Here is a 22473-nt window from a genome sequence, read left to right as displayed (position 1 = left end):
CTTTTAGCTTTCCAGACCATTTTCCATCTGACAATGATACAACTTTTGTCAGAAAGGTCACCTAGCAGTGGGCCAATAATCAAGGTATCCGACGGACATTTCATACCCCTTTTCATTCTTAAATGCTGATGTCATTAAGAATTGGCATGGTCTTTTAAAAATGTACAGAAAAAGATTCATGACCTCACCTCCTTCACCTTCTCCTGATCCATACACTTTAGTAAAGGCAATTTGGTCACAGAATATGGCAGTTTCTCCAAAAGATTAATTTTTTTCTTGATTGTCTCATGGGCAATAATCAAAATAAAAATGGTTGAAGAGTTATATCAGTCTAGTTTTTAAATTTGGGATGCCACCATGCATTTTTTGGTCATGATGCTATTTTTTGCCCTTAAAAACAACCTCAAGGCAGCCTGGTAAGTACTCAGACTAGGTGGCAACCTGGACCAAAGGTGGTCTAAGGAACTAACACTTAATTCTTGTTCAGCCACCTGAATTGTCTTGTTGGGTTGTTATCGTTCTCAGGTCACAAGGATAATGATCACTAACTGAGTGCACTGATCCTGAGTCTGTGATAGAGACCCACATGAGGCAAGGTAGGAGAGTGTAATCCACCTCAACACATTTTATTTAAATGCTCTTATCCCGCCGAGTGTGGTGGCTCACCCCTGTAATCCCAGCACTTTGAGAGGCCGAGGCAGGTGGATCACCTGAGGTCAGGAGTTCAAGACCACCCTAGCCAACATGGTGAAGTGCCATCTCTACTAAAATACAAAAATTAACCAGGCGTGGTGGCATGTGCCTGTAGTCCCAGCTACTTAGGAGGCTGAGGCAGGGAGAATTGCCTGAACCTGGGAGGCAGAGGTTGAAATAAACCGAGATTGTTCCACTGCACTCCAGCCTGTGTGACAGAGTAAGAATATGTCTCAAAAAAAAAAAAAAATTTAAATGCCCTTATCCCTCTTCCATTTGACACTCCAGATGCAAGATCTGGGTGCAGGTAGATTATGATTGAGGAAAAGTTGAGTTTATGGGTACTAGAATGAGACACACTGATGCTGGGGGAGTACAGAGAGAGCACCAACTCCAACACCTGGGGAGGAAACACCTTAGAACCCAAGAGGGATAGAGTGGGGAGAGATACTAACGATCTTTTTGTCTTTCAGAGCCACCCTGGTGCCTTCCTCACAAAGAAACACATCCCAGTGTCCCAGTGCATCTCTCCTAAAGGATAGCAAGCTGTTTAAATTTAAACAACTCCTAGATCTGCCACTCTTCACCAGATGGTGGTGGCCATGACTTGATCACCAGTCTCTAAGTTTACCAAGGAGTCAATCAGAAACATTAAGAGGCAACCCTAGCTCCTGTAGCTCCAATGTAAAACACCTGTCACCACCTCTAGATGTCTTCTCATCTCCATCCCCATTTGTATCAGTGGATCATCCCATGGGATAGATAAATGCCACCTGGTAGTTGGTATAGACAAATATTATAAGTCAGACTGCTGTTCTCAGGTTATCCCTCCAAAGACAAAGTCTTAGCTGAATTGGAGACCTTAAGGTTTACAACCTAGCGAGGAAGCCACATCAGAGGCATTGTCAACCTGTGTCCTTGACTGATGTAGGTCACACATTGGGTGAACAACTATTGTAATTAACATTTTCCCTCCAAGGGTGCTATGTGTGTCACCAAGATTGTACTATTTCTGTGAATGCTAGGCATTAACTTTCTTCCCCCCAAGCCTACTGTAACCTGTACCCAAGGAATGGTAATAAGAGCCCTTCAAATGTTTAATGAAACACCACTAATCAATCATGTAGTCCTCAGATCAATGTGGAAATCTCTCTGGAAAAGGCCACTATTCAAGGAGCTTCCAGGAGGAAGAAATGACTGAATGTTTCTGTGCACTCTGTGGGTGGTTATCTTTATAACTGATACTATCCAATTAGAAATAGTGATAATAAATGTGTCCCTGATTTTAGGTGAAATTATCAATGACACCATTATGGAAACAGAGGCATTTATGTCACCTCAACTCACTGGCAAGACTCTTACGCAGAACAGTATTGTCCTATGCATCCCTCTTTGAGACCAAGGTGAAACCTGTGGAATCTAATATACCCTGGTGTACCTGGACTAGTTCCCTTGGACAAGAGGAAAGGTCAGTGCAGAGACTTAAAGAGAAAGTTACGCGTCTTTTTAAGGTATATTTTAAAATTTATAGGATTTGCTTAGGTAGCTGAATCTGGAAACCTGAGGAAGGCAGACATGGTTGAGGTAAATAGTGTAGGTTGGTGCCATCCTGCTGATTGGAGTCATGTTGATGGTAGCCTTACACATGATGTGAAAATCTGAGTGCAGCTAAGAATATGTAGGGCCACAGAGTGTTTTTTTCGGGAGAGGCAGTCTTCCAGGTCTCTTAGCATCCAGTATGTTATTGCTGAATACGCCAGACTTCAAGGCTTATTTGTCTCTTGATACTTAGCAGTTTTTCTAGCTAGTCACATAAGCAACTAAACAGGTCAAGTCTACCAGAGTATGACAACCATGTAACTGTGTGCTCCCTGGTGGACAGGGAATCTGCTTGTTTGCCATTTGGCACAATGTTTGATCCTTGCTCAAAAAGTTCTGGGCCCTTAGTCCTGGATTCCTCAGCTGTGAAGCAAACCCACTGCTTGTGTAACATCTGTCTGGTTCCATTGCATTGCTCCATTGGTACTTGAGAGGCAAAGGAGACAGACACAACTATGCTGATGCTCATACTGCTCACTGTGTCATGAGTAATAACATCCTTTATCTCTGACCCAAGAGTCTTGTGTCTTCTGTCAGTATTCATGTAATGGAGGAAGACTGCCTTTTCACTTGCAAGTAGAGTAAAATCAAATCTCAGAACATTCACAGTTCTTGAGAGGAAACAACATACATTTTGAATGAGATAATTGTACTCTAAGCATCTCACTCGTTTTCAAAAAACAAATGGAATATATCTTTATAATTTGACAAAAAGCACACTACCTAGAAAGTAGCCAGACTCGGACTTGAACTAGTATATGAATGCAGAACACATTTTTGGCTATTGTCTATGCTTCCCTATATGTTCATGTAGAACATTGAAACATTAGAATATTTTGCATTTTGTTTATAAAATTTCCATATCTGTCTTATGTAATTCTGCTTATAACTCACTAAATATAATTTTTTTAAATCCTATTTTCTAAATTGGAAATCACTTCATGTAAATTTGATGAGTCTCATCATTATTCTTTTTAATTTTGTGTGATATATGCACATTCTTAAACTACAGATTTAATTGTAATATGCCCATGCTACATATCATAATCTATCATTTGCATATAACAGTTAAAGAGAGTTGATTCAATATTTAAAATAATTTAAATATACTTCTATCATAGCCCTTTAACTAAAAAGTTCCACAAATTTAGATGCCAGGAATTTGTTAAGTAAAAATACAATCTTTTAGCTCCTTTGCTCCAAACTGTAATTCATATGATGTGCTGACTTTAAAATTATCCCTGCACTACCATTCAATAATTAACCAGAAGGAGAGAAAAGCAAATTTAAAATCATTTCAAAATGTTATTGAAATGTTTTCTGAAGCAGAAAAAAATACTTCACAAGATTTCTCCTTCATTTCAGCCCGGCGTTCTTCTACTCCCTCTGAAGCTTTTGTTCCTATCAAGGCACTTACACAATTTCAGCAATCTGCCTACCCCAGGCTGATGGCAATACTTCATCAGCACAAGAAGAAATTATCTTGCCTCAAATTAGCCCTCCCTTTAGTCTGTTAGGTCACAATTTGTACCAAAAAAAAACCTGTTTTTTTTCTGTAATATTTCACAAGTTATTAAATTCACCTCTTTTGAACACAAACTTATAGATTGCAACTTTTCAATTCCACACCATATTCCAATTGCTAAGTTTACTTCTTAGGAAAATTGTTCATTCTTCTCAGGATTTCATTTGTCAGTCCTTCATTGTGTTTCTTATCCTTATATTCTAAGATCTGATAATGGAAATAAATTTCTGGAATAGAATCCATTTGTAATGTGGTGGTTCTCTATAATTTTATATTGAAACACATTTCAATATAAACAACTCAAATGATGTAATAATAAAAAACTGATAATGTGTAATTCTTACTGTAGACTATTTTTGTTTAATGTTTACAAAGTTTAGGAGCATGTCAGAGGAAAATACTTCCTCCAGTTGGGAACTCAGCTTCGGGTGATACTGACCCAGCTTTCAACATCAGCACCATTATTTTTAGTGTATGAACATGGATAAGCTCCTTAACTCTCTCTGTCTTGGAGTATCTGTCAATACAATGTAGATAATACCTACTTTACAGGGTTGGATGCTATATAAACAGCACCTTGCCTAGTACTTGACACTTACTTGTCACAGAATAAGTCAGAGCTCTTATTACCTGATGAGAAATTCAGCAGAAAATTCAATAGGAATACAGTAGATGGCTTCTGCTTCATTTTTACTCACCTGACTATTTCCTCCCACTACAACAATGTGAAATATCTTCTAAAACAATAGGGAAATCAAGAAATTTTGCAAATGCTGGCAGTGAAGGAAAATAGAAAAGTTTGAGGCTGACAAGAAAATCAAGTGACCCGGTATCAGAAACAGCTCAATCATAAATATGTTTAACTACTTTTTCACTAAAACTAGCACTTCTAGTGAAGTTGAAACTTTTATCATTATTTCCTTATGGACATTTTGTACACCTGCACCTTTGGATTCAACATTTACCAACATTCATCGGGGATGTCCTATGTATCGCAGGTTGTGCCATTTTACATGTATTATATTTCTCCTGTCTGAAGACTACTCATTGAAACAGGTATTATTTTTATCTATTTAAGCATTTTTTAATCATTTTATTAGCTATGTCTTTATAATAGCCAATAACATTTTAGGACTCCAAATTTTGAAATGGCCTTCAAAATACTGAAATCATTCTCAGAAATATAAAACCTTTTTAAAAAATAAGCTTGAAAAACTTGTTAGAATGCATTGAAATACTCTAACACAACCGTTAAATTTTGTAACTTTCCTTTGCTCTTTTAAATTTTTTCCTTCAGTTCAAAAATTATACTTAAAATGTCATAATTTTCTGCATCCAGAATATTTTTATTCACACACAGCCTAATCAGCGTTACTCATTTTATATTAAGCCTCAATTCAAATTCAGCATTAATCTTGACTGCATTTCATCTCCATATCACAATATATTTTTATTTCTGTATGCATATTGTCAGTGAGATGTTCTAATTAACTATTTTTATCCTTATTTCAACTTCATCAGAGAAAAAATAAATGTCAACATACCATCATGTAAATTAGAACTCAGATTTTAAAACTTAGGTTTTTGAAATAATAATTAAAGGGATACAATAATTTGGTTTAAGCTTAATTATACTAAATTCTTAACTCTGTGTAGGAAAGAGTGTGATTTATCAACCTTTATTCTTTTGCCATCATACTTGAAACTGCCACTAAATATTTTATAAATTAATATAATATATTGAATCCTTATCAATTATTTTCTGTGTGTTAGTGCGTGTGAACTATTTTAATTTAAAAATAACATTATAAAAGTCCAAGGTTTGAGAATGATTTTTAAATTATTCCAATTCTTATTTTTTAAAACAGGTGCTCATTTAATTCAATTCTAATTTCATGATATACCAAATTTACATTTCATAGATCTATGAGAAAATATAGGAAAGGAATACTATTTGCTAAAAAGTAGCTTTTTTGGCTTCTTGAATATTACATTCTCTGAATATGAAAAATCCATTTAAAATAAATTTTAAAACACTTTTTATTGATAGAATCTGCAAAATTTAAGAAATATCCAAATTTGTTCCCACTGTGTCATGGAGATCATCTAAATAACCTTAAGCGACAGTAGGTTACAATTTAACATTGTTCTCATCTATTTCCTTAATCTGTTTTCTTTTCATCATTCGTTCCAATAGTGGAATTACATTACATTATTGGTTTCAGAGCCTTGAAGATACCATTTAATTTACTATTAGAAAGTGGGTAGGTTAATTGCAAAATCTAGAATCTGTAAAGTATTTTACTCAATCCATACAGGCAATTCCTCCATCCCCTCAAAAAAAAAATGTGTAGTTCATTTAAAAGCCAACTAAAAGTCAATAAATTATCCGTATCACCTTCAGTTAGTTACCTTATAAAATGGCTGTGCTGCTATGTATCTCACTATAAAACTGTTAATCAACATATTATAAATATATTTCACATATCTGTGAAACTATGAGACTGAATGAGGTAGAATTAATTTCTTATAGCCATGAGTTATTGTGTATATGAAAGAGAACTGGGAATGTAAATTATTTTATTATAGGAAAGTGTAGTTATGCATATGTATCATGCAAAGGCACAGTTGATCTTTTAGTCAAAATGTCAATATACTTAAAAGAGACAATCATGATTAAAAGCATGCAACCCAGGTTTCCTTTAGTCTTTCTCCGTGGCTCGCTATTTATTCAAAAACACTATGAAAATACACAGCTGTAAAAACTGGCAATGTGAAATGAACTACATGTGAGATAATACAACCAAGTCATGGCAGGGACCATAATATCAGGCAACGATAATACTGATTAAGATCCCTAATCCAAGCCATGGGGAACCAAGCTCCCTCACATGACCACACCTATGTTCCCATCTATGGAACATTACAGCACATTTTATGTCACTGTAAACAACTGGGTGACAAGCAAGCTACAGGTAGCGCATAAGAGAAAACTTGTTGTCTTAGAAAAAAAAAAACTCCCCAAATCCTTAAAAACCTAAAAAAAATTTACATAATGGGCAGCAGGTTCTTTTATCAAAGATATATAAACATATGGACATTACTCCTGACTCACAATTACAGTTAGAACCAAAGAGCCAGAGCAGGAGAAAATCCCAAAGCAGTAGTTCTACAGATGCAAACAACATTAATAGCAAGAAAATGAGATGGAGGTTAGGCTAATTACTTTTGTTGTTGTTGTGTTTTGTTTTAATTCTAGGTGTGATAAGAAAGTAGGAAGACCAGTTGCAGTGGCTCACGCCTGTAATCCCAACACTTTGCCAGGCCAAGGCAGGTGAATCGCTTGAGCCCGGTAGTTTGAGACCAGCTTGGGCAATATGTCAAAATCCTGTCTCTACTAAAAATACAAAAATTAGCCAGGTGTGGTGGCACACACCTGTAGTGTCAGCTACTTGGGAGACTCATGTGGGAGAAGAGCTTGAACCTGGAGGGTAAAGGCTGCAGTGAGCCCAGATCACCACTGAAATCCAACCTGGGTGACAGAATGAGACCCTGTATCAACCTGTCTCAAAAACAAAAACAAACCAAAAAAAAGAGAAAGAAAGAAAGAAAGAAAGGGAAAGAAAGAGAGAGAGAGAGAAAGAAAGAAAAGGAAAGAAAGAAAGAAAGGGAAAGAAAGAGAGAGAGAGAAAGAAAGAAAGAAAAGGAAAGAAAGAAAGAAAGAGAAAGAAAGAAAGAAGGAAAGAAAGAAAAGAAAAGAAAAGAAAAGAAAAGAAAAGAAAAGAAAGGAGGGAGGGAGGAAGGGGGCCTTCCAGGCCCTTGGAAAACATGAGGTAGGTAGAAAAAATTCCTTCCTGGTACCAGAAGCTAACAATTGATACATGTGTTCTCTTTCAAAGATTAGGAAACAGAAAAAATTCACTAAAACTATGGGATTTATAAATAACAGTAAATAAAATTAAGAATAAATATGCTAACATTCACAGAGTGCTTAATCATGTTTTTAGATATTTAACCTGCATTCACTCATTTACTCCTCCTGAAGTCAGTGGTTATTTCTATTTTATAGATCAGGAAAAGGAAAAGGAAGACCAGAGAAATTAAGGTAAGTGGCTTTCCCTGAGTCATGGAGCTGACAAATGTCAGTCAAAGTGGGTTTTAAACTCAGGCATCTGGCTCCAGAGTACACCGGGTTAATACTACACTGTACCTGCTATATCCAAGGCTTTAAAAAAGTGAGACTGTCTAAGATAGATGCTAAAACAACTAATAGATGTCTCCCCCATGTCACATGGGAGCCAGAGGGGCAGGAGGATCATAGGGATAGGAAGGCCAAGGAGCTTGTTCTTTTGACGGCGATGGTACCGCCAAGAATTCTGCATTGTGTAGCCATCTTCCAGTTATACTTTTATATACTGTACTTAAAATATAATCTATACAATAAGCAGACTCTTTCTCTAAAGGCACTATAGAACAGCACAGCAGTGACAAATATTGTTTAAATGGGATTTAAAATGCATTTCTGAAAATAATTGTTTGGTGTCATCAAAAAGTGTCAAGATCAATGAAACAGAAAAATGAGCCATAAGGCAAAGACAAGCAAGGATGAACAAGATAGTACAAAGAGGTTGGCAGAAATAAGAAAAAATGCAAAACATTCTAAATACTAAGGCTCAATTAAAAGTCATATTGAAGGCAATAAAAAGTAGAATTTAAAACATAAAATTGATGATGTGAAGGAAAAACATAAGTGCTCTGTAAATAAAGAAGAAAGTCACTGGAAGAAAAACTACAAGAAATGTGATAGGTGTGGGAGAATGGAGTGCAGATCTCTACATCCCGTCCTCCATTTCACAAATACTTAACGAGAATTTACCTAGGACTGCCCAAAATTGAAAACCTATTGCCTTTAAAATCATGTCCATATTTTTACAGAATTTATAAACTGAAAGAAACAGAACGCTTGACCTCATTTAGCTTGAATTTTAATGCCTGCAGAGGAAACCAGAACAGCCCAAACTATATTCAAAGTTATTAATAGTAAGCTTTCTAGAGCTGGAGGCAAAGAGGTCACAAACCTATAAATCAAAATAAGTCAGTGAAGACCAGACAAACATCATGCAAATGGACCAACACGTACATCTTGTTTTGAGCATCAAGGGTAATGAAAACATGCTCTTTAGTGTAGAGTCCAGATGTTTCCACTGATAAATCCACCAAATTCCTTCAAGACTTGGTACAAATGTCATCTTGTCTTTGGCTCTGTCCTGACCATCCTATTTGAAATTTCAACCCACTCTCCAGCTAGATCCCACTCGGTTCTACTTTTACTTATCCTTTGCACTTAAAATCTGCTAACGTGCTACACAATTTCTTATGAATTATGACTAGAATGTAAGCTTCTTGAGGGATGGGACATTTTTAATGCTGTCCAGGTATAAATTCCAAGAACAGAGAACACTGATGAGTATTAGGATATCAACAAGTGTTCGATTTATTAAGGGGTGAATTACCTAGGAAGTGGGTAGAGAGCAGGCTGCACACACACAGGAGGAAACAGCAGGCCTCAAGCACTTACACTTAAAGAAGAACCTGAAATATGGTTGGAATGGTAGATTGGAAGAGGGACCTGTATGCTAAGTCTGGAGATAGTGGCTATAGATTGAGGCTTTGGGCTGTCCAAGGTAAAAGAAAAGGGGTGGTTGCATCTAGCATGCAGAGCCTTGGAAACATCTTGGAGTTGATTAGACCATTGACTTCTCCATCCTCCTCCCTCTAGACCCCACCACCCCTCCTCCTTCCTCAGCATTCTATCAGGAATTGCTTTAAAATTTTACTCTTGTGGCTGGACACAGTGGTTCATGCCTGTAATCCCAGCACTTTGGGAGGCCAAGGCAGTCAGGAGTTGAGAGCAGTCTGGCCAACATGGTGAAACAGCATTTCTACTACAAATGCAAAAATTAGCTGGGCGTGGTGGCGCACACCTATAATCCCAGCTACGGGGAGGCTGAGGCATAGGAATCATTTGAACCTGGGAGGAGGAGGTTGCACTAAGCCAAGATTGTGCCACTGCACTCCAGCCTGGGCCACAGAGCAAGACTCTGTTAAAAACAAAAAACAAACAAACAAAAAACTTACTGTTTCTTTTCTTTTGACTGTGGAGTTGCTAAATTCATAGAATTACATACGTACATACAGATCTACCATCTAACGTACTAATCGCTGTTTCTCTCCCACTTCAACACACACCATATACACACACCTGACACACCACACACACTACACACCACATACACATACCACATGGCATACACACAGAGACACGGCATGCACATACACATCACACACACTATACACACACCATCAGTACTATTCATAACAGTCAAGATGTGGAAACAATGTTAATAACTGGATGAAAACAGTGTGCTATAAACATACAATGAAATAGTCTGCCTTTTAAAAGAAGGTAATTTTGCAATATGCGACAACATGGATGAACCTTGAGGACATTATGCTAAGGTAATAATCCCATTACAGAAGGGCAGACTACCTTTTTAAAAATATTAAATGAAGTTGCAGGGACTAACATGGTTCACTTATCTTAATGCTCAGGTTTCAATATTCACAGACTCTATTTTTTTGTCACTGATATATCCCGATATATCCCAGGACCCAAAACCATTCTATGTTAATCACTGTGACCTTTTGTATGTTTTGATAACGAGAAAGGCTAGTCCTCCCTTAATATTCTACTTTGTTTTAAGAAATATCCTGGCTGTTCTTGCACAGTTTGTCTTCCAGATAGACTTTAGAATAAACTTGACAAGTTCTCAGAAAAAAAAAGCAACCTGTTGAGATTTTGATTGAGATTGCACTGAATTTTACATGTATTTGGGAAGAGTTGACATATTTGAGGTATAGGACGTTTAGTCTAGGAATCTTTTAAGTTTAACCATATGTCTTTCATTCGGTGTTGTAGTGGGCAGGAGTGCTGTGGCTAGGGAACAGACTCTGTGTGTGTGTGTGTGTGTGTGTGTGGTGTTCGAATGATGGGTATTTGTGGTATAGGTACATTTAGAGTGTGTGTAGTGTGTATATGTGCATGGTATGTGTGGGGTGTATGTGAATGCTCTGTGTACATGTAGGGTGTGTAAACATGTAACATTGTTTCCACATCTTGGCTCTTATGATGGTGGTTGCCAGAGGCTGGGAGGACTAGGAAATGAAGAATTGTTCAATAAGTATAAAATTTCAATTATGCAAAATGAATATGCTTTAGAGATCTGCTGTAGAACATTGTGCCCACAGATAACAATACTGTATTCTACCCTTAAAAATCTGTTGAGAGTATATCTCATGTTAAGTACTTTTATGATAATAATGCAATATAATAATAATAAGTAGAAACAATCTGAATGTTCAATCTAAAGGGAATGGTTTTATAAATCATCATATGTTCCATAAAATATTTTATATAGGAAGAGTGTGCTCAATGTAAATTTAACTTCTAAGGAGAAGGCAAGTTACAGTAGGACATATGTACATATGTGATTTTATATGTATATATATAGTGATTATGTTTATATGTATATCCTTATAATCACACCAATATACATACATACATATATCTTTTTATTTTATAAAATAATAACACTGAAAACAGCAACAATATCAAAACTAAACGTGTTTGCTTCTATGCATAACCATGGCTAAAATCATCAGATACCACACTAAACTATAGACAGTGGGGTTTGCCCTGGAAGAATTTCACTTTTTATTTTACGGAGTTTTGGTTTATTGAATATTTTAAAAAGAAGACATTTCATGTTTTACTTTTATAATTAAATGTATATTTGTGCATGTATCATAGTATCAAATAAAAGGCTTTTTCCAAAAAATCTATTATCTAATTTAAGGTTCATATCAACTTTTGGGAAACACAACCACACATTAATACCTCAGTTTTACAAATGAGAAAACAAGTCAAAAGATGCTCCACAGAATGTAACTAAAATGCTTCGGCACCAGACAAGTGACAGCTGCCCACATTTGCCAAACACCTCCCACATTAGATGGTGCATTGTGTCTCTCAGTAAACGCTCAATGGCATGAATAAAAGACAGATTGTTTCCAGAGACCAGTAATCTTAACATCTAATTTGAGGCTCTTTCTCCTCCTACACCTTGTACAGGTGAGCATTTCGCTAGACATTGCTCAATGGGTATGTGCTAAAGTCTCTTGGCCAGCAATCCTAGAATAGAATGGGCTACAATGAGTCTAGAATAAAATGGGCTGGCTCAACCAGCTATAGCCACTGATTTTGATGCAAGTATTTTGAAAAAGATTTTTTTACCCTTAAGAGAATATTTTATAAAATTGAATGATACAGCTTCTTCTAATAAGCATATTCTGTGACTCTTAAGCACCCTTCCAAATTTAAATTAATAAATTGCAATAATGCTAACAAGGTAATCAGCTAGTATTCTAGGTAGTCTACTTTAAATGTTGTCAACATCAGGTCATTCAACCCTGTTATATAGCATACTTTTTCATAAGTATCACAAAAAAAACCTTTAAAACATGATTTGAGTTCAGTGACTCAAACATTAGTGAGCAACATAGACTTCTACACTGCCTTCTCAAATGCTAAATTCTTTGCCTGCATTTGATACAAAAACATGACCCAGGATCCTCAACTGAGTAATGCCCAAAAGGTATCGCTTCATTTAGTAAGGTGGTCAGGTGTTTAAAAGATACAAAGCAAACAATTATGTCAATATAACAGTGAAATCATTGAGATATAATAATAAAGGAAACTGGAATACTTCAATAGTGTCTAGACAACATAATTAGAAAACTGCATTTTTAATTGTGTATGAAGGGGTATTTTATGTTCACAGAAATCCACAGAATCTCTTGAATGTCTACCCAGCTTGGCATTTCTTCTTTTCCGACTGCATCTTCTCAGTGCCATTCCTAGAATGAATCCTTCTACTGTACAAATAGACACTGTACCTCAGCAATAGACCTCAATTCCTTTAATTCCTCAGATAACCTCACACGATTACGGAATTTAGCACTGCATCCCAACCTTCGTTAAGACACTCTTCACAGTTTGCGTTTTAATCTATCACTCATGTTATATACATGATAGTTAAAGAAAGGCACATGAGGAAATTTGCAATCTAGTAGGGGGAAAGAAAAGAACACTAAAACTATGGCCCAGGATTTTGTGAACTATTCTACAAGGATATTCCAAAGATGCCATTTTCTTAGAGTTTGAGTTACTGTCATTCATACTACACTGGGGAAATCCAACTCGTCAAAATCCAATTTCCCAAGTGGAAATTCAATTCTTTCCTTATGCTGTGATGATGCTTTGGGCTCCACACTGATTTAGCAAAGGGGATAAAAGGGAAAGCACTTCACAAAGAAATGCAAAAATAAAGCAGCAGGTATTCTTACATGACTGAAAAAGAGGCCTCCTTTTCCAGTGTACATAATAAAAAAACTCATAATTTATTTCATCTACAAAGCTACCAAATCAACATGAAACATTAAATACTTTAAGCCTATTTGATTGACTCTGGAATATTAAATAAAAATGCCCTTCATAAGCTAAAGACTTAAAAATTCCATTAAATGTGGAAACAATGTTAACTGCAACAGATTACTGATTTAAAATCTCCAATTTTATAGAACATAGATTTTCCTCTAAAACTGTGGAAAATACATCATAATTATGAACCAAGCCCAATTAAGGAGTTACAAGAGGGTCAGTAAACATCATAGATTTCCTTAAGACATAAATGGAAGAAGAAAAAAATTAAAATTGAGACAGATTCTTGATAGCGAAATCAACATTTTTAATATTAAAAATCTAAATGTAATCTAGTAAAGAGTCATTCTTTCAATCAAAATTTTTTATTGAGGAGCACTGATTTGTGCCAAGGGATATGTGTATTGCTGTTGAACAATGTATACTTGTTTGCTAAATTAAAACAGCATTCATATAGAAAATAAAAAGAAATTATGGTTGTTTAAAAAGTAGATTATTCAAAAAGGTGGAGTTTCAATCCAGTTATTCCAAGATACATGTAAATGTTACTAAGAGAACAGTTTTCCTTGATGAAGATTCCTTAATGTCCTGTGTAACATTTCCCCCTTAGTATTACTAAGTATTCCCCTCATTTCACTATGAGTTTCCTGATGGCTAGAATGTTGTCTTATTCTCATTTTTATGTCTAATTAAACAGTGCTTGGCATACACTGTTGGGTATTAGAAAAGAAAATTCTTTGTTAACACGAGTAGTAGGCTTTCTTTTAAGGATGTTCAGTACTTCATCATTCACTAGTATTTATTGAATACCTACTATGTCCTCAGCATTGTGCACAAACATCTCAATATGACTAATCACTAAACTATCTTTGATTGAAAATGAGAAGTCAGATAATTCATGTATTTTTCAACAATGTTTTGTGCTTCACATAAATGGAAGTATTCATCAGAAGTAACTATCACACTTGTTCATCAATGAGATTCATTATGACTTTGAGGGCAAGATGCCATTTGGCAAGTTAATCTTCTTTGCTGGGGAAATGAAAAGACAGAATTTTTCTGTGAGCACTCTTCTAGATATATTTATTCCTGGATCTCTTTCTCTCCTCCACTCAGTCATACTGCAACATATTGCATGCTGCTCTAACTTGGAACAAGCACCAACCTCAAAATTCAATTTGGAGAATCTTAAAAATAGACTGAACATATCATGACAAATCAAACGTTTTGAAATAACACTGTTGGCAAGGTGGTTTCTACTTAAAATTGAAAATGTTAACATTTTGCAAGAAGGTGAATTAGTTTCATTGGCAGATATTTTTAAAGAACATTGAAAGGAAATACTGAATAAGAATAAAAGTTTTAACGTAAAATCATTTCTCTTAAAGGAAATAAAAACATTAAAGAGAAATGACAAGAAAATACATGTCACTTTTTATCTGGCAAAAACAACTTTATCTGACCAGCTTCCTAAAAATAAAGCAATTGAAATTCTTACCCAATAGCCCAAGACATAAAATTATAGAATATATTAATCTGATTCTTTAGTTAGATTTGAAATGTCATCTCCCAATTCAGCAAAACCAAACTTTTCTCATAGATTAGCTTTGAGGAGATTCCAGACACCTCCACATTACATTGCTGAAAGTGAACACATAACAGTCCCTGAAAATAGCAAGGCATTTGCTTCAGGAAAAAATATATATATATATACCATAATGTTTGGGCTCAGACTCTACAGTACAAGTGCCTAGAGGCATTAAATCCAATTACATATATTTAATCCATAGCCATTCCCTCTGATACAACTCACTCATTTATTCATTCAACCAGCAACTATTTAAATGCCAGGCTCCCTGTGCTACTTGAAGAGCTTACAGAGAAACATATTAACGGTTAGTCATTAGTCTCAGCAAAACTTAAACCTAAGTCCAGTTTATGTGTGTATGTGTGTTTATCAGAAACTTCTAGTGGCTAATACTTGGCGAAACTAAAATTTTAGAAGTGTTTGTATTTTAAACTACAGATACAGCTTTAGACAACACTTTAGAAAATTTAATTTGATAAGCAATATTTTTTGAAGAATTGAGGGCCATGTAGTCATGGTAAGCCCAAGCAATCACACTTTTCTGATACACTATTGTCCTGGAAATCATATTTTTTAAAAAAAAAGACATTAAAAGGAAGACCACTCATACAGTGGGGTGTTCCTTGTTTTCATCTGTTTGTATATAGGCCTGCAGTTTCTAGCTTTCACCATAAATTGACAAGCATGTTCCTAGAAGGCACAAACCTGATAGGGTTTATGCAGTAACCTTTGATTATTCAAAATATTCACTGTCATCAGTGAATATTTTCCGGTGAGCAAAGAGAAGTCGTGAAAAGAAGCCTTCAAGTATTGGACTGCCTCAAAGAGAGGGAAAAAATACAGTAAAAACTCGCCAATATAATATAATCTTTATGACCTATGCTTGCACTTTCCATGAACCCACTTATTTCCACAAAATCTTGAAGTCTTTCACTTTTGAATGTCATGATGTGAATACTTAAAAACTATACTATATTTGGAGGGAAAAAAATTTTAAATCAGCCTGTGGCCTAAATTTATTCTGTTCCCATAAAACAAACCATGTAAAGAAGCACTTTCCAATGTGCTAATTAGTACAACTCTGGCCTTTCTTTCAAATAAAACTGTTGTAGACGTCTTTTTTAAGATTCATCCCAGGGATTTGTGATAAACATTTATCTTTCTCCTACCTCCATGGTCTCCATTTACAATTACGAGACAACTTTGTTCAGAAAACAGTTTGCCAAGTGGATTGAAGTATGGTTGACAGCATGATAAACTAAGCAAATATTTTTAGGTAGAATAGTCATTTCTTTAAAAACACCCAAATAACTAAAACAGAAAACAATAAACAAGGACAACCATTCTGTGAGGCCATAGATCTCTCTGCCTTTGGGCTTGGTGATGAAAAAGTAGAGAATGATTCTCCTGGCAAACACAATCACATACTAGTGATTGACTGAATAATCTGCACGGCTCCTAAGAGGAGTCTGTTGAAATTCTACCCTACTTCAATACGTGTGATATGGGGAGGGGACCTAGTAGCAGGACAATTCACACTGCAACAACTGTATAAACTAACAGATTAGCTTGTCAAGCTCCATAGACTTTGACAGCAGACACAGGACTCCTGGGTCACAGAAGCAGAAGAATCAGCACAGTTGTTAATCAGTTAGTGCTGATTCCCCAAGCCCTAAATCCCACAGGGCAACCCAAAGGGCTAGGTAGAGATTGTATATTCAGTGGAGTGTGTCATCAGAGAGGAGCCCTGAGTTTAAGGAGCACACTACTTTTACAATAAACATTAAGCAAGCCTCTGTTCTACTCATGGGGAGACCAAGCATACCTCAGGTAAACACGATACATTCCTGGGATGCATGGCCTCAGTTTCCAGAAATGGCTGCTACATAAACAATCCTGAGAAAAGGCACAGGTGAAGGAATAGTCAGGGCCTTGTCATCTTGGTACACCCAGGAAGAGAAGTAGGAGCACAAGATGACAGCAGTGGACTGCTTTCCAACAGATCTGAAAACTGTTTTGTGTTTGGGAAGCCACGTGTACAGGATTAGAAATATAAAAGCAGTTAAAAGACAAAACACCCACTTTTACTTTGCCTCCTAAAGAAGCCACATGAGGACAGAAGCCCTCATTTGCTTTGCTGACTAATGCAATCTCTGGGCCTTATACAAAATCTCGCCTGTACTAGAGTTTTTAATATATTTTTCTTGAATGAGTAAATGAATTCTGTTTGCCAGTGTACTTGTCACATTCTATTGAGCATTCTGCTGATTAGCCACATAGATCTTGTGTATTTTCTGCTTGAATCACTAACCTTGGCTGTATTAAAATTTGTCTTGACCCTGTGGACTAATACTAAAGGCTTTCTAGTCTCTGATTTTATGCTCTGGTTCCCAAGTCCTTGCTTTAAATCTCTTATCCTTTATCTATTTCAGAGCTTTTATACCACTGCTGTTCACAGTCATGGGATCTTACCTCCCATTTTACCCAATTCTTGCACCTATCCATCCTGGATAAGGGTCAGTGTCTAGCTTCAAAATCTGGCCTTGCCATCCACTAACTGTGTGAACTCAGACAAGTTTTATAACCTCTCTTGAATGCACATTCTTCAAATAATAATAATAATAGAATCCATCTCATAAGGATTCAGTGAGGTAAAGCACATGTAACCAGTTTACAGAACAGGCTGGACTCAGAAGGCTTAAGGAAAGAATAACAAACTTTACTTGTTTCTATCACTTAGTTTTAGCACCTCCAAAATCAGCTTTGTTGCCCCTATCTTCCTCTTTCCTAGACCAAATTTTGGGCATATGCTTTAGCACTTTAACGACTTTCAGAAATTAATTAATAAGCAATTCTTAGGTGATGTATTTTAAGCCACTAAGACTCTAATCTTAACCAAACAAAATTTCAACACTTCCCTAGATCAGGAAAGACCAGCAAATCTCACCGGCCAACAGTGGGGTGAGGCTTCTGTCTTTCTCCAGTACTCTTCCCTGTGTTCTTCCTCACCTCCTCCAAACCTCACCCTCTACTCACTGAACAGCTTCTGGGGAGAGAAGGAGGACAAATGCGATGATAAGAAGAAAGTCATACTTTACTAAGATTGTTGAAACACAAATATTGGTAATCTCTTATTATTTTCTGACTTACTCAAAGATCACTCTCTCCCCTTTCTGGGGGTCTCTCCACTACCCCATTCCTTGTCAAAACAGGCAGATCTTCCCTGGCAGACCTCTCAGGACTCCCACGCAATTCCTGCTGTATATTCCATACGTCTTTCTGCTGGGATCATCACATGCATTAAAAATACATGGACTTGAAAATGTAGGCATTCTAATAAGTGGCCTATGTTTTCTACATCCCCCAAAATCCAAAATTTTAAACATCAAGAAGAAAACACTCTTATATCTTGTGATAACCAACACTTTATAACCTGTTTGATATTTTGTGGGGGCGATAACCTTCTTCAAAGCATTTAACCTCACCATGGAACTACAGTGAGAAATGAGAGACATGCAACGTAGCTAAGCATTAGTGTATCTATCATCCTATCATCATACCCTCCTAGTCATTTTTTTGGGAAGCCTCAGATGAGTTCAAGGGCGTCAGATTCAGAATAAGTATGTAAGAGAAATAACAAAAGCAAGGGGAAGAGATGATTGAAGTTTATGCAACAATACCATTAGAAAAACAACAGAGTGTCAGAGAGGGTACAAATTACCTTTAGCATCTGCTGCTCTGTTTCCCTAGTCATTTAGTTTCTAGAGTTGGATTACTAAAGTTATAGTTTGTTCTATAGATCACTGCATCACCTGTGATGGAAAAATAAATATTCCTTGGATAACTTTCTAGTTCTCTGCTTTACATTGAATAATCTGGTCAATCTGTCTTGAACACTGTGCTATTTTTGGACATTTTCTGTTAAAAAATGTTCTCTCTGTCTGTTTATCTGTCACGACAAAGAAGTAAGATCATGCCCCCCAGTGACAGTGGCATTTATGAAACATGTTGGATCATTTACTTTCCTTTTTTCCTATAGGGAATGAAACTGCCTCTTATTAAGACTTGATGGAACTTGATTTCTGCGAAATCCTCAAACATTATAAATTATTATACATCATATTCCTATTAAAGAACTCTGATAAAATTAGTGTTCATTTTGTACTCCTTTATTTTGCCTCAAATTCTCTTTGTTGCAAATCTTTATTCTCCCCATTGCACCATTTTTGAACTCTTGATTATCTCTAGACGTATTTATGTTTTAATAGCTAAAGCCTTTCCTAGGCAAGTATTTCAATAACAAAATCACACATTTTTACACTGAACATCAACAAAGATTTTAGAAATTATATGACAATTTGGGTTACTTGAGTGCAAATACCTACATACGTGTGTATATAATGTGAGGACAGAAGATAAAGGGAATTTGTTTAATTACACTATATGTATGTTCTGGCTACTTTTTTACCTTGCCCAGAAGCTTCTGTTTTAATAAGCAAATAATATCTAACATTTGAATGATGTTTTTCATGGCACTTTTGAGTGCATTATCCCAGTAATCAGGTTTGACTTCTACACCAATCTGTTAATTATATGAAGGGCACAATATGTTTTCTAAAGAAGGTAACTGTAGGTCCCTAGCTTTGTTTGCTCTTCTAACTCCTAATAAAGTCTTGCATAAAGCAAATTTACACAATTTAGATTACTAAATAAAACAAATATTCTTAGTGTTTTCCTCATATAAAAGCCCCATGGTATTCCAACAAACAAGGAGATAGTCAGTTTAATTTCCCCCGTGGCCACTGTCTTCTTTACTTTACTGATTACTATTAGGCCCTAGGTACATGGTAACTTCTGGATTTGTTGATTAAAAAATCTAATATTCAAATATCCTTGTGCTTTTTCTTTTTGCAATAATATGCAGCTTGGAAAATAGCCACCAAACATCCATATCTTCAACAAATTAAAGGTTTTGGGGTCAATATAACACAGGACAATCTATAATATCAAAAAATAACATTCACACCAACAAATTCTCAACCATGTGGTAATGGTTTCTCAAACTTCAAAACTAAACTTCAGAATGAGAGTCATAAACCACTCTGAATCAAGAACAGATAACACAGCTTTTTAAAAGAACTGCCATAGTCACACTGAGGCAAATTTTGAGTAACCTTTTTCTCCAGCATATCCTCATTATTTTTCATGCAGCATGCTGCCTCACTTCTTGAAAATTATCCTTTCAAATATATTTGCTAGTAATTCTTACACCTGAGTTTCTTTTTTTAAAAAAAAAACTCACACTCACATACTGATATTTTCCCACCCATATTAAAATCTATGGAAATTTTAACAGCAGGAAACATAAACGTATTTTAGATCAGTATTTTAAAAAGAGGAAAAATTCACGACCATGCAAAACATATGTCAATTACAAGTGTTACTGGCTATCTCAAATTTTCCCATCAATATTTATTTTAAAAACTGCTTTTGCTAGCAGACAAACAGTAGTAAGTATCAAAGGAATATGAGAAAAATGATAAGACATCTGTTTAGACACAGGGAAATTCTAACCAGTAAATTGCTTTTTCTGCAAAATGCAAAAAGACCACCATTTTTCACAATTGTAGCAATATAGCACCTTGATTAAAGTCTAGAATATCAGCAGTCTGATATTCACTGGGACCACTGGCTCTGCTCATGAACTTACATTCAAGCAATTCCTATCTACCAGAAAGCAGCTGAATACAATAATTTGCAATATTTTTTTCTAGTTACTTTATTATATCTTCTCAATATCTCCATTTTGCCAGCTGCATATTTTGGCTAGACTATACTTATGTAGATTTTATTTACCTTATATAGCAATAAAGAATTTAGATGTAGGATGTGTCTGCTTCTTCTCACTCTCTCTGATGGCCTCCTTTTCCGTATCTTAATTATTGCTTACCTTCTATGCTCTGTCCAAGCACATCTTCTCAGCTCAGTTTTCATGCATTTTATAGAAATATCAGCTGTTCCATTTCTTAATTTTCTAAACTGAATAAATGAGTGTGGACAGATGTCTATGTGTCTTTCTAAACACTCTTCTCTCTCATCAAAGAGTTTTTACCAATTAACACAAATATATGTTGGATCATATCATAAGCAACGGTTAAATAATTGTCATAAAAGGTACTAGATCTCATTTAGTTTGACAGCACCAGTAAATTATATTTGGAATACTAGAAATGACTAACAAATGATGTACAAGTTTTCAAATGGAAGAGATAAAAAAAGTTGCATGCCAGTTAGAGGGAAAGTCATGAAAAAAATGTTTGAGTGCAAAATGGCACAGGCTAGTTTCAAGGAACCTGGGCAGTCCAGCTTGAAGAGTGAGTAAGAAATGCCAAATTATCTACATCTAAATCCACTGAGATGTGGCTTTGCCATGTATTAATTGCTACTTGTTGTGAGAATTGGACTCGGAAAAGTTTGAGAAAACAGAAAGAATAAGAAGAGGTAAATACATGGATCTGCATTGCTGGGAATAGTCACATTCACCCTTTGCTCCTGATGTCCTGAGGTTTCAAAGAGGCACTTGATGATTGCTGTAGTGGTGGAGGAGGAGGGAAAAAGAGGGTTCAGTCTCTGCACAGGGCTGAGTCAATCCCTGACTGAGAGCAGCTCCATTATATGTTGAAATTCTACTAAAGGTTTTGTTCAAAAAGAGTATTAAGAGGGCACAAAAAAGAAAAAAAAAGACTGAAAATTAATTTTTTCAAGACGATGCTAAGAGCAAAAGCCATTAGTGAATGGTAGAGCTCAAGAAGCAATTCAAAGAAGACAAAGTTATGTCAATAATACTAAGTGGTATTGAAAATGCGAGGAGGATGAAAGAGAGCCATAATTCCACAACAGAATATTAAAAGTTCTTTTCTTTCCTTTCTCAATTTTAAAATTATCTTTTCGATATACTTTATAACTATTTTTAAATTTACACACTTTTTTTCTAGTGGTCATAAAAACACTTATTGGAAGATTCCAACAAATAAGCCAACCGTTATCATTATTAACAGCATATTCCCACTTCATACCTCAAGTTATACAGAAAGCTAAATTTTAGAATAACAAGTTAATATTCTCTGGCTCATAGTTGCAAACATAGCCACTAAATCTGCTTTCCCTGTGCCAGTGGATATTATCCCCTGAGAGTCCATGTCTAATTCATTTTTGGTTTGCTCTTCAACGAAAAACAATACATTTTGTAATTCAATTTTGGCAACTACTATTCTAAACAAAGGGAAATGTATTTTTTCTTGATTTTTTTTCAGTTAACTAAAATGAAATTCATTTTGTGACAGCTTTATTTATGGTGTACAGTGATTCATGATGTAGGCAGAAAGTACTTTCATTTGGTGTGTTTGGGCCAGGGGCAATAAATAATAGAGGAGTCTTGAATACATATATACGTATATATCTGCATCTCACTGGTACAATATAGAAGATTGTCAAGTACTCAGAAGCAAT

At 35.7% G+C, this 22473-nt stretch overlaps 1 protein-coding gene across 2 annotated transcripts in view; it reads right to left on the bottom strand.

Annotated features, from left to right (window-relative positions):
• Positions 1–22473, bottom strand: part of KCNJ3 (potassium inwardly rectifying channel subfamily J member 3) — a 159873-nt gene that overhangs the window by 49195 nt on the left and 88205 nt on the right. The window lies entirely within an intron of this gene.

Source organism: Gorilla gorilla, chromosome 11 (assembly GCF_029281585.2).
Source record: "Gorilla gorilla gorilla isolate KB3781 chromosome 11, NHGRI_mGorGor1-v2.1_pri, whole genome shotgun sequence".
NCBI classification, from domain to species: domain Eukaryota; kingdom Metazoa; phylum Chordata; class Mammalia; order Primates; family Hominidae; genus Gorilla; species Gorilla gorilla.
The sequence above is the reverse complement of the archived record's forward strand: the minus strand, read 5'-3'. Positions and strand labels throughout refer to the sequence as shown.